Genomic DNA, 14,144 nt, shown 5'->3' on the forward strand with positions numbered 1-14,144 from the left:
ATATTATCTATTCATTTCCATCATTTCTATCTCAAAGGTAAGACTATACATATTCCCCAACGTCTGTTGGAACAACAAAGGCTCATTTCCAAATTATATCTATTGTGGCAAGGTCAGTTCACTGGTGCAATGAAAAACCTTCAGCCATAAATATAATTGCAAACTGGTGATGATAGAAATATAACTGGAATGGACTTAAGAAAAGAACAAGAGATTAGTCTGTTAATAATTCATGTTTTCTGTGCTGGTTCAAAACATACGATTTATATTTAAATCATATATATGATGAAGTGGTATAGAGATTCCCCAAATATTATTAAGATTATCAGTTCAGAGGTTTCATATAATAATTTCTTGTAAATTCTTACATAAAGTGCATAATTCATTTTGTGCATTAATTCTGTATCAGGAGCCACCAAGAGAAACAATATTTTCAGTTGTGTTTGAATTATTCTTTAATTCTGTAAAATATGTCAACTTGCACTATTCATTTCACTTTAGTAATAGCTTCACAGCTGGGGTCAACACGAATGAATATTTAAGTGTTACAATTTTTTGTTATCAACCTCCCCATTGGCTTTGCTGATTTATATCATTAATAAACTATCATCAGTACCATGTAATGAAATCTCAAAGCTAGGATCAGGTTAATTGTATTCTGGTTTCCTCATTATTTAGTAAATTATATCAGCCTTTCTGAATAGATCTTTGAAACAATAAAAAAAAAACTTGCAGTCATTAGGCTAGCAGGTAGAATTTTTAATTGCTTACTATGATAGGAAGCTATTCACCAACTTTCAATGTTTGGAAAAAACATAAAAGTGGTGTGTTAAATTTTGCTCTGGATAGCCAACAGCACCTTTCTGACAATCTGGAGTTACAACCAGCAAGTTAATATAATTGTTACGCCAATGTGTTTTGTTCGATGATAATTTTCTTTAATCCATTGACTGGAGATCTGAAGTTTTATATTTTCAAAAGACAAGCTGCTGGCAAAGTCATCCTTTCAGCTTAAGATGATCTCTTAATTTGCAACACTGTATCTTACACTGCAATGTTTGTGAGGAGAGAGATGTAATGGCTGCTCGGTCCCCAGCAAGAACCAAGACCCAAGTTGTTTATATGAACTACCTGTTCTCTCAGCAAAAAGAATACTGCTAACTGCTATGTTTGAATAACTGGGTGACTGTCATGTGACAAGCCCCCTCCCCATCTGTGGTTCTGAGCTGGCATTTTCTCTGCAGCAGAGGAGGAGCAACTGGACTGTGACATGAGCAGACCCTAAGTGGGGTCTCTCTCTCTCTCCATTCCAGCTTGAAAGCTTTCAAATCCTATCTCTTGACTGACCATCTTTGTGTAGTCTGGATACAATCAGAAACCCCATTGTAGGAAATCATCCGCATCACTATCTCCAAGAGACTCCCTGAATCAGTCATCTGCCTCTTCAAACTAAAAGCCTCAGGACCACTGAATTCAGCTGAATCACCAAACTTCACAGACTGTATACTTTTTATGGACTCTAACTCAACCAATCTACCTTTCCCCACTCTATGACCTATTTGTGTGTGTGTAAACCTCTCGTGAGTGTGTGTGAGTGAGTGAAGGTTGGTGCGTTGTTTGTTATTTTTATTAGTTAGGTTGAGGTACAATAAAGTTAACCACTTAACCACTTACTTTGTTTACTCAGAAAAACCTGTCTGATTACGTACTTGCTATGATCATAGCAAGAACCAATCAAACACCTACTGAATTGGCCAGTACATCCACTTTAAGAAAGAATTAAACCTGTTGTGGTCTCGCAAAGAGAAGGAAAGGAGGGAAGCCCTTCGACCCCTCTGCACTTGACCAGAACACACTGTATTCATAAAATCATGGAATTCACACACACACACACACACACACACAACTATTCAGCCCATTGTACTTTCAACTCTTGAACTGGAGTTAGTTTCCACTTAGAATCTGGTGCTCAATTAGCTTCACATTCAGCTGTCTATTCAAATCTAAGTTCGAATAATGCAAATAGACAGATTTCATGTTGTGAGAATTAGCTATTCCATGTTTTATAAATATTTCTAACATTGTTTACACTAGTGATAACACTGGAAAATATTCAGTCTTAAAGAACACGACAGGAGTCTACATATCAGGCTGTAGTTAGACTTTTTTTATTCGTTCATGGGATATGGGTGTCGCTGGCCAGGCCAGCAGTTATTGCCCATCCCTAATTGCCCTTGAGAAGGTGGTGGTGAGCTGCCTTCTTGAACCACTGCAGTCCATGTGAGGTAGGTATACCCACAGTGCTGTTAGGATGGGAGTTCCAGGATTTTGACCCAGCGACAGTGAAGGAACGGCGATATAGTTCTAAGTCAGGATGGTGTGTGACTTGGGGTGAACTTGTAGGTGGTGGTGTACCCATGCATTTGCTGCCCTTGTCCTTCTAGTTGGTAGAGGTCGCGGGTTTGGAAGGCGCTGGCTAAGCAGCCTTGGTACATTGCTGCAGTGCATCTTGTAGATAGGACACACTGCTGCCACTGTGCGTCAGTGGTGGAGGGAGTGAATGTTTGTAGCTGGGGTGCCAATCAAGCGGGCTGCTTTGACCTGGATGGTGTCGAGCTTCTTGAGTGTTGTTGGAGCTGCACCCATCCAGGCAAGTGGAGAGTATTCCATCACACTCCTGACTTGTGCCTTGTAGATGGTGGACAGGCTTTGGGGGGTCAGGGGGTCAGTTACTCGCCACAGGATTCCTAGCCTGTGACCTGCTCTTGTAGCAACGGTATTTATATGGCTACTCCAGTTCAGTTTCTGGTCAATGGTAGCCCCTATAATGTTGATAGTGGGGGATTCAGCGATGGTAATGCCATTGAATGTCAAGGCAAGATGGCTAGATTCTCTCTTGTTGGAGATGGTCATTGCCTGGCACTTGTGTGGCGCGAATGTTACTTGCCGCTTATCAGCCCAAGCCTGGATACTGTCCAAGTCTTGCTGCATTTCTACACGGACTGCTTCAGTCTCTGAGGAGTCACGAATGGTGCTGAACATTGTGCAATCATCAGCGAACATCCCCACTTCTGACCTTATGATTGAAGGAAGGTCATTGATGAAGCAGCTGAAGATGGTTGGGTCTAGGAAACTACCCCGAGGAACTCTTGCAGTGCTGTCCTGGAGCTCAGATGATTGATCTCCAACAACCACAGGTATCTTCCTTTGTGCTGGGTATGACTGCAGCCAGTGGTGGGTTTTCCCTCTGATTCCCATTGACCTCAGTTTTAGTAGGGCTCCTTGATGCCATACTCGATCAAATGCTGCCTTGATGTCAAGGGCAGTCACTCTCCCCTCACCTCTTGAGTTCAGCTCTTTTGTCCATGTTTGAGCCAAGGCTGTAATGAGGTCAGGAGCTGAGTGGCCCTGGCGGAACCCAAACTGAGAGTCACTGAGCAGGTTATTGCTAAGCAAGTGCTGCTTGATGGCACTGTTGATGATACCTTCCATCACTTTACTGATGATTGAGAGTAGGCTGATGGGGCGGTAATTGGCCGGGTTGGACTTGTCCTGCTTTTTGTGTACAGAACATACCTGGGCAATTTTCCACATTGCAGGGTAGATGCCAGTGTTGTAGCTGTACTGGCTAAAGCTCCAATTGTCCTGTCCCAGAAACAGCTCTCTCCCAACAATTAAAATTTAAATATTTATAGAGCACAAAGCAGAGAGTGTCTGCTTTCTAAACATTTAAATTAAATACAAGTAGGTTTTTAAAAAAGGCCTAGAGTCCAATGGAAGTTATGTAAGATTCCATCCTGTAGGAATTCTCACCACTTTGCTCCAGAGTCAAATTAGGTACTCCATCTGGATTGACACTGATTTTCCTGATTTTTGCCTCTGAGGGATATCCATTTCCCTGGGTGCAAATGTCAGGAAAAATAGGTGGAGACTCCTGTTATCAGACCTCTGCTCCTTTCCAGGGCTTTTGGGGAGAATGGGAAGAAAGGGAGGGGGGGTTGGTGTGTGTAGCTGGGCCTAGGCAAGAAGACAGACACATTGCAGGCTAATGAGACAGGATAGGGCATTCCTGGATCATCACCTCATTTTTATGCGACAACACTCACTGAACACCATAGCACGGATGTTTCCAATGAATCATGGGGCTTCCCCTGTACCCCACCAGACGGTCTTGGTCGGGAGGTTACATTCTGTCTATGTTTAGTCTCCTCCAGGAGGTTTGCAGGCAATCAGGGCCTTCTGGCTGCTGATCTTCAACACCAGCCAAAATGTTCATAGCTCGAAGGTAGTATTGCTTATTTTTTCCCCCTCTGGCAACATTAGGTGCTGATCCTGTCCAGACAACAACAACTACTTACATTTATATCATGCCTTTAATGTAATAAAATATCCCAAGGTGCTTCACAGGAGCATTATAAAACAAGACATGACACCAAGCCACCAAAGGAGATATTAGGTCAGATACCAAAAACTTTGTCAAAACGGTAGGTTTTAGGAGTGTCTTAAAGGAGAGAAGTGAGATAGAGAAGTTTAGGGAGGGAATTCCAGAGCTTAGGGCCAAGGCAACTGAAGGGATGGCCACCAATGGTGGAGCAATTAAAATCAGGGTGCTCAAGAGCTATAGTTACTCAAACAGATCATAGGCTATGTATTCTACAGTGAGTGGCTCACCTCTTGACTCCTCAAAGTCTCTCTACCATCTGCAAGGCACAAATCAGGAGAGTGATGGAATATCCTCCACTTGATGGATGACTGCAGTTACAACAGCACTTAAGAAGGTTGACACCATCTAAGATAAAGCACTGTGCTTGATTGAAACCTCATCCACTAGCCTAAATATCTCTTCCCTTCACCAGTAGAAAAACATGGCTTACTCAACTAGGATTCTTTGGCAGTACCTCCCAAACCCACAACCTCCATCATTTGGAATGAGCTTGGAAAAACCATTACTTCCAAGTCACACATCATCTTGACTTGGACATATTGTGAGATTCCTTCATTGCTATTGGGTCAAAATTTTGTAACCCTCTACAGGCCACAACTGTGGGAACATTTTCACTGCAAGGGCTGAAGCGGTTTAAGAAGATGTCTCGCCAACTTTGAGGGCAACTAGGAATGGGAAATAAGTGGCAGCTTTGTCAACAATACTCATCACGAGACTGAAAAAAAAATAAAAATTGTCCATTATTACCTTCCTTGAATTATGCACATGGCTCATGCCTAGGCTTCTGTTGTTCATCAACATTCACAGATAAGATATATATAGTCATTTCTCTGAAAGATCAATTACAATGCTACATAGAAACGTATGCAATGCCGAACAAGCTAGGACTATTTTGCGGGCCTTCTCAGGAACATGTTCAACTGAACTCGGCTGAGTATAAATATATTTTCAATAGTCAAGTTCGATTAACACGTGAGTTGCTTTGAGTGCTTGATTCCCCTAGATTCAGAATGAGGATTGAGTATCATTCAGTATCAAATTTCAAGTCCATAGAGGAGTGAGGCGGAGGGAACAGTCATGTGAGGGCCTGAGGAATTTTGCACATACGATTGTGATTGGTTGTTTTTGCACTACATGCCAACCAAATATCTGCATAATGTATCCTGTGGGACTGTGGAAATAAGCACATATTTGAACTTGAATACAGTCAGTAGTACACTTGGAAATCTAGCTGTGGCATAAACTGTTGAATCCAGTCATTGCTGCTCGTGTTCATGGAAACTTAAGTAATGATGTTGCTTCTCAAATGATCGATGCCTGCAGCCTATTGTGCTCACTAACTGATCCATACAATATCACTGAGAGGTGTCTATTTTAATGAAAAAAGTAGAATGCTGAGTATCTCTATAATTAAGAAGCTGCCAATGATATCACAATTGCAAAGTTACATGTTTTCAAAATGTTATTAGTAGGCCCGTAATCATGGCAAAAAACACATTTCAAACTTGAATTTTTTTTAAGTCTCTGACGTTTAGTAAGAGTCAGATATTTCACCCTTATCTAAAAATTCACTTTGTTTCCTGTGTTCTTCTGTAGCCGCCAAAAGGTTCAATGTTGATACCTGAACCAATTCTACCAAATAAAGATTATTCTTCCGGGAACACTATTATTGTGGCTTGTGGGGATTATCCACTTGTTCTAGATACCACCATGCATTTGAGCCAGAATTTGTGATTGAAAATTACACAAGGGTGTTTTTCTCACAAGATCACACCCCAACTTTGAGTTCAATTGACACTTAATTATTCTTTCATTAAGTATTGCTACCAGTCATTAGCACCATTTGGGAAGTCTGAGCTGCTGCTAAATCTACCCAATTTATATCACATTGAAAAATTTAGCTCATTTTGTTGGAGATCAAGTGAATTTATTTTGTTTCTTTGCAAAGCAAGTCATTCTTCCCGGAATATGTTACTTTGTTATGATTGACACCTTGATTTGGAAAAACTTGCATGTTCTGGACTGGAAAATCAATAGGAAGTGTATTAAATTTGTCAGGCCAAGTAGAATGATCTGCTGATAATTTATGTAAGCAGCATTGTGATTTGATCTGACACTAATACAACACAAAACCTATACAAAAAGAATTGGCAAAAAACTGAGAGAGCAAATAAAATGTCTCAGTTTTACCCTGTTCTTTTAGATGAAAGAACTAAACAGTATTTACAACAAGGAGAACTTTCATTCCCTAGTGTCTGTAACTAGATAAGAGTCCCAACATGTTTCATAGAAGTGTAATTAGACAAAAATAAACCTGAGCCAAATAAGGAAATATTTGGAGTGACTAAAAGCTTGGTGAAAGAGGTAGATTTTCTGAAGGGTTTAACTAAAATTGGAATATGCTGCAAAGTGAAACTTCACATAAAAATACTAAAACTTTCAAAATAACAAAACCACAAAACTCACAAAAATTTGCAGCCTATCAAGTCTGTGCTGGCTGCAAAAAAAGCAATCCAGCCTAATCCCACTTTCCAGTTCTTGGTCCATAGCTTCTTAGGTTACAGCACACAAGTGCATATCCAAGTACTTTTTAAATGTGAAGAGGTTTTTTGCCTGTACCACCCTATAAGGCAGTGAGTTCCAGATCCCCACCATCCTCTAATCCTCCCACCAATTACTTGAAAACTATGCCCCTGGTTATTAACCTCCGATCCACTCTATCTAGGCCCCTTATAATTTTATACACCTCTATTAAATCTCTCCTCAGCCTCCTCTGTTCCAAAGAAAACAACTCCAGCCTATCCAATCTTTCCTCATAGCTAAAATTCTCCAAAGCAGGCAACATACTCGTAAATCTCCTCTATACCCTCTCTAATGTGACCACATTCTTACAGTAATGGATGACCAGAACTGTATGAAGTACTCTAACTGTGCCCTAGCTAGTGTTTTATACACCTACACTTTGTGAGTAACCTCCCAGCTCTTATACTCTGTGCCTTGGCAATTAAGGGAAATTATCCCGTATGCCTTCTTGATCACCTTATCTACCTGTCCAGCCATTTTCAGGGATCTGTGGACGTGCACTTCAAGGTTCCTCTGGTCCTCTACCTTCAGAAATCCAAGTGATCACAGATAACAGTATTTTAGGATGCTTGAATTTGAGACAGGATTATTGTTATGTTTTATTATAGGAACAGAAGAAGCAGCTTTTTTGGTTAAGTGAGAACCAGTAATGAGTAACAACTGTAAGACATGTTAAGGCACACATGTGCACCAGTTTATGATCTGCTAAAAGAGTTCTGTAGAAATTAGGTTAGCATCACTGAGCAGCCAGTGGAGAGATATGCACACAATGGAAATTCAGGAGCACAAAGTTGGAAAATTACCCCAAAAAAGGAGTAATTTCTTTCTGCCATCTGTATTAAGGTGAAAAAGGATTATGTTTACAAGCTACAACAAAAACAAGAAATGCTGGATTCACTCAGCAGGTCTGGCAGCATCTGTGGAAAGAGAAGCAGAGTTAACGTTTTGGGTCAGTGACCCTTCTTCGGAGGGTTCCGAAGAAGGGTCACTGACCCGAAATGTTAACTCTGCTTCTCTTTCCACAGATGCTGCCAGACCTGCTGAGTGAATCCAGCATTTCTTGTTTTTGTTTCAGATTTCCAGCATCCGCAGTATTTTGCTTTTATTATTATGTTTACAAGCTGCTGGAAATACATCTCACAAGAGTATGGCTACAAAATTTGATAAGGCTCAGAAAGGAATGTGGGGATCATGATATGCGATCAACCAACACCTGCTGCTTCCGATGCAGGCAGCATGCAAACTTCGTGCTGCCTGCTCATTTAAATGATTGTAGTGTGCAGCAAAGCCTGAGCAGGGACTGTAAAATTGTCAGAGGCTAGTACCAGTTAAAGCTAGGCTGTATTCTTTAAAGTAGTCAGCACCTCTTAAAGGGAAGGGGCATTATGGCTGGAGCACTGCAAGACTCCTCCAGAGTGGTCCAGGTAACAGAAACCTTGTTTAAGCACCCCAATAGTCTGCTCATTCACATTTCTGTGGCATCATGGCTTTCGTTACCTGCATGCTGCCTACATGTGCACCAGTTGCACACCAGAGCTGTGAAACATGGTCAGCAGATAGCCCTGGTCACCCAGTATCCACCCTCTGGTTTGTTGTGGTGGCTCAAATTCAGATGGTACAGTGGACTGCTGCGCAATGATGGCATCATGACTTCTGCCAAGATACTAAGCATTGACCTGCATGATGCCCTTATTATGGTCGCACACGAGCTGGATGTTGAAGGAGTGGAATCCCAGTTGCGATACATCTCAGGGTTGACATGCGGCACCCACAAAGTGATGTGCATGCAGTTAATGGTGCCCTGCACCATGGGGAAGCCTGCAAACCTGGAGAAGCTGTGTGTGCTAATCCCGCCTGCTTCTCTCTGGCAAGAGGGAATGAAATGTATTCAGCTCTCTTGGAATACCGAACCTCAGTGACCTCACTTATGTAACCTTGTATGCAAACGGGGAGATAATGCAAATATCACCTGCTCCAGCCTGGAAGGAGCGAGATGCATATAAGTTCATGGTTCGGTCACCTTCACAGCCACTGACAATGTGATCCTCATGTTGCTGTGAGACTGCAGTTGTGACTGCAGCAGGTGGCAATTTCAATGAGCACCTCTTTAGTAAAGGGGAGACATCTTTCACATTGTTCATCGCCGATGGTCTGGTAGGAGAAATGCTGCTTGCACAATCTGGGCAGATATGGCCTCTTGCTGAGAGCCCTTCTCCTCCTCCCCCTTCCAGCAGCTTGTCTTGCTCTGTGGAGAGAGAAGCAGAGTTAACGTTTCAGGTCAGTGACCCTTTATCAGAACCAGTTCTGATGAAGGGTCACTGACCTGAAACGTTAACTCTGCTTCTCTCTCCACAGATGCTGCCAGACCTGCTGAGTATTTCCAGCATTTCTTGTTTTTATTTCAGATTTCCGGCATCTGCAGTATTTTGCTTTTATATTATTATTGTCCTGCTCTGTGTCGCCTCTGTTCATTCTCACTGTCATTCTGTAGGCCAAGGGGGATGCAAATTACTGCACCCATGTATTGCAATTGGTTTGTGAAAAAATCTTGAAGTCAGGACTAAGTTCTTCACCACAAGTCACACGATTCCCTTAGACTTCAGCAACTTAAAAAAAAACCCTAGAAACCACGAAATGCTTATACAATTGCAGCAAGAGCCCACGGAAATCAATCAGCAACTGACCTGAAATAGCAGCAGGAAGGATGCCCCAATGCTAAGTGCATGTTCAGCTGTGTGGGAATAAGAGAGGGTGTTGGCTGAAGCATTCAGCTCCAAAATTGCAGTGCTGGTGTCAAATCAGCATTAAATGCTGACTGACATCACAATCTGCCTATTCTGCATACTTCCAGCAGACACTTCCTGTATGTCCGCTAACACAGTAACCAAGGTGGCATCACATACAGCCAGCACCAGAAGTATGCGCGTGCACTGCGGACACCATTTTGAAAGCAAAGCAGCATCCCATAGCGCCTATAAAATGAGTGCCACAGAACAAATTTTTGCAGCTTATGTCTTTCCAGCATTTTAAAATTAAACTTCCATAAACTAATTGTCAATTTTACATGTGTTTGGAAACATCAATTATTCTCATGAATAGGTCAAACTAAGGCAAGACATAGCTTAGCACTTTATTGATCTGTCATAGTTTAATATTAATCAAATGCTCAAATCAAATTTCAGTGTCACACAAATCAGATTCAAAGGGAACAAATCAACAGAAGCCATTTTAAAATTAGTTGTCCACAGAGCGGCCAGATACAAGGATGACATTGTTGAGGATGACATTGATTTCTTATTGCTTCAAGAGGATGATAAATGGACTGATAGACCGCAACATAACTCATTTTATTAAACAAGAAGACACTGCAAAGAAAAGCGAGATGCTCTTGATAGCAACCATTTTAACTAGCGGTAATCTGAGCTAACTGGAAATTTGGCCATCTCATAAATGTTCTCCTTCATAGATTGAAACCGCGAAGCAGGCAATGCAGATTTGCATTTAAGAACATAAGAAATAGGAGCAAGAGTAGGCTATTCAGCCCTTCGAGTCAGCTCCACCATGCAATAAGATAATAACTGATCTTCTACCTCAATTACCTGCACTCCACCTGTCCGCACCATCCCCAGATCCCTTAATTTCCTTAGTACACAAACAGCTATTGATCTCTGCCGTGAGTATACTCAATGACTGAGCATCCACAGCTCTCTGGGGTGGAGAATTCCAAAGATTCACAACGCTTTGAGGCATAAGGATGTGTATGCTGATGGAACATCAAAAGGGAATGAAGACCCTTGGGCTTCATCGATGACAGATGGTTAACCTTGCTAGCTTGGCCTCAGAGTCTGCTGTAATGATCAGCAGCAGCAACATTAAACAGGAAATGTACAACTCCAGGAGCCCATCCAGCAGCTGACTGCTGCTTTAGGGTATACAGCAGGTCCCCTGTTAGGGGACAACGAAGTAAAAGTTGGGGCCCCTGTCAGGGAAGAACAAACCCCTCCACGCCACCTGTCAAGAATGGGGAAAATTAATTTCACCACATGAACATTGATTTTAAACTGTTGTTGGTGAAGAAAGAACTTGCTTTAAAAAACAATTGAAGACTTTGGCTGAATAGAGACATTAGCATATCAACAGACAGTACTTCAAAGGACAAAGAGGCTATTCCCTGCTCCAATTTAATCCACAATGGACTTTTGATTACCAGACATTGAAGGTGGAAAGGCTAACATTCGAAGTTAACTGCTAAGATGGCCGAATACACAAACAGACGCGGTCGGACCGGTTTGGTCACATGACTAACTGACTGTTGGAGTTTTTTTAATTTGAACTTTCCACAAGGAATTTGAACTCGGAAAGCTGTTTTCTCCTGGACTGGGAACACCTCTCTCCTGTCTGCTCTCATCTCGCTCTCACCTGATTCAGAAACCATTGAAGACACATGAACCCCAAGAGAGAAAAGTCTCCTACAGTGAACAAGGTTTAAGAAGAATACTGGGCTTCAACGAAAAGCAAGACGACTTACAAAAGGACTATAGAGAGCTCGAAACACAGTAAACAAGAAACTCTTCTGATATTGCCTCAAACCTCTCCATTTTATTTTTCTTCTCTTTTCTGTCTCTAATGGCATGTGTATATCGCGCATGCATGCTACCATGGGGTGCAGCATATATCCGTAGGCGTTAACTGTATTAGAGTTTAAATTTAAGGTTTAATAAATTTCACTTTTCTTCTTTAAACCTAAGAAAGCCTGTTTATGCTCATTTCTTTGCCGTATAATTGGAAAGTGGTGAATGAGGATTCACCAAAGGGGGAGCTCAAAACACTGTGTTTAAAATTAAACCCGGTTAAACTAAGACCAGGTGAAGACAGTAAAAGACCCCTAGACACCATTTTCACCTGGTCGTAACACATCCAACTTTTTGCGGCCTCAGACTTTAGCTTTTCCAACTTTGGAAGACAGACTGCAGGGAGTGACAAGTCATGGCTTTCAGCATCTCGATGAGGCCTTGCTGGTTCTGTCGGTTGCCATCATCCGATCCATCAGGATGTTAGCTGTGGCTGCAGATCAATACCCCACTGGAGGGTCAGCTCCTGTGGTCCAAGTGCCTGATGCCTCAGTTTCTCTTGAGTATCATCATTGCCCTGGACTCCAGCCTTACAACAGCAGGCACATCACCAGCTGAGCATAGCAGGCTGCACAAGGCAGCTCAGCATCTCAATCTTGTGATACAGGCAGCAACAGCCCTGATCCAGGAGCAATAGCTGGAACAGTTGATGAGGTACAAGTCCACAGCTCTTTAGACTGGCATCCATTCACCACAACCCAAGTAACTGCTCCAAGGTTAGGGTGCTTTTAACACTTTGTCAAACTTCCCACTCTTGAAGGATTGAGAACGAGAGGGAACGGATTTAAAGTAATTGGTAAAAGAAGCAAAAGCGACACGGGGAAAAACTTTTTCACGCAGCGAATGGTTAACGTCTGTAATGCACTGCTTGGGAGTGTGGTGGAGGCAGGTTCAACTGAAGCATTCAAAAGAGAATTAGACAGTTATATAAAAAGTAAGAATGTGTAGGGTTACGGGGGAAGGCGGAGGAGTGGCATTGGGTGAAATGCTTATTCAGAGAGCCGGTGCAAACATGATGGGCCAAATGGCCTCCTTCTGCACTGCAACAATTCTGTGATGTTTAGACAAAGAGTTCACACCTGAAACCTTAACTTATCTGTTTTTCCCTCAGCTGCTGATCCTTTTCAGCACATTCTGCTTTTGCTTCAGATTTCCAGAATCTGCAATATTATTCATTTTGCTTATCAATTTGTACCTGAAAATTACAAGCGGGGTCCAACAATTAATGTAGAACCTTGATTTATATATTTAATCAGCCTTATTCCCGAGGCAGGCTGCTTGTACATTTACAAGTCCATCTAAAAATTGTATTACATAGGACTTGGGCATCAATGGGGCAGCTGAGATGTCACCAACAACTCCCATCCATTTCTAACTGTCGGGCCAACTCTTCTCCAGGTGAGAAGTGGACAGCCAGCAGTTGGAAAACACAGTCCTTCCCCCAAACACATTACTAATCCTTCTCAAAACATAAAAATGTGTCTCCTGCGCTGACACTTAAATGTAAAACAGAACCTGAGGCAAAGTCCCTGACCATAATCTTATACAGTGGTTTGTTGTGATTTCTTTTCAGCGTTCCTCTCCTATAACTCTCTCAGAAAGCTTCACAGATCGATGGAATTGGAGTCAGTCAGCCTGCATTGTACTTTCAGAATCATTTGCAGATTGATCAGAACAAAGAAATTTAAATATGTCTTTCCTCGACTCTCAAAAAATTGTCAGTCAGACAGATAGCTGGAAATACCAACAGGATACTTAAATTTCAGTTGAATGAATTGGACTCTTCCTGGAAACAGATGAACCTGTGTCAAATACTTTTAATGAACTGTGAGGCATTTCCTCATCTAGAAACAATCACAGCTGTAAACATTCACAGATCAATTCTTTTCAAATAGCTTTGTGAATATAGATTATGTGTATTTTCTGCAGCTTAAGGAAACATCCATAATGCCTAACATTTAAAGTTACTGAAAATCTAATATACAAAACATATTAAAATACATAGATGCTTTTATCATTAGAAAAGTGGCTGAAACTCCCTACTTCTCATTAGATTTATTTAAGAGACAGCTAGATGCTATAATAGCAAAAGGATACTATACTGGATGGATGCTATCAAAAGCAAAAAAGAGTCGTCTTCATCCAAACCTACATTGTAGAGTCTTTCATTGTTCAATCTGTACACAAGTATGGTTAACATGAAATCATACATTTTACAAATTATCTAAAGGCAGAAATTGTGTGGAATTTCCACTATGCGCTCTTGATTGTATTGTTAAAAGAAATCGAGGTGTCTTTCTCACTGATTAGTGGCAACTGTCTGCAGCTGGGAGTAATCAGCTCACCAGAGTCCATTGATTACTGTTCACATGAAATGGTCCATATTACTGCATAAATTGTGAAGTAGCACTGAAAGAAATGCAGGTTTCAACATAACAATGATTGAGTCCATTCAGAATATTTGTAATGATTACATTCAAGTCATT

At 41.5% G+C, this 14,144-nt stretch overlaps 1 protein-coding gene across 1 annotated transcript in view; it reads right to left on the reverse strand.

Annotated features, from left to right (window-relative positions):
* ptprt (protein tyrosine phosphatase receptor type T) overlaps positions 1 to 14,144 on the reverse strand; it is a 1,095,010-nt gene that overhangs the window by 871,055 nt on the left and 209,811 nt on the right. The window lies entirely within an intron of this gene.

This window comes from Heterodontus francisci, chromosome 16 (genome assembly GCF_036365525.1).
Source record: "Heterodontus francisci isolate sHetFra1 chromosome 16, sHetFra1.hap1, whole genome shotgun sequence".
NCBI classification, from domain to species: Eukaryota; Metazoa; Chordata; class Chondrichthyes; order Heterodontiformes; family Heterodontidae; genus Heterodontus; species Heterodontus francisci.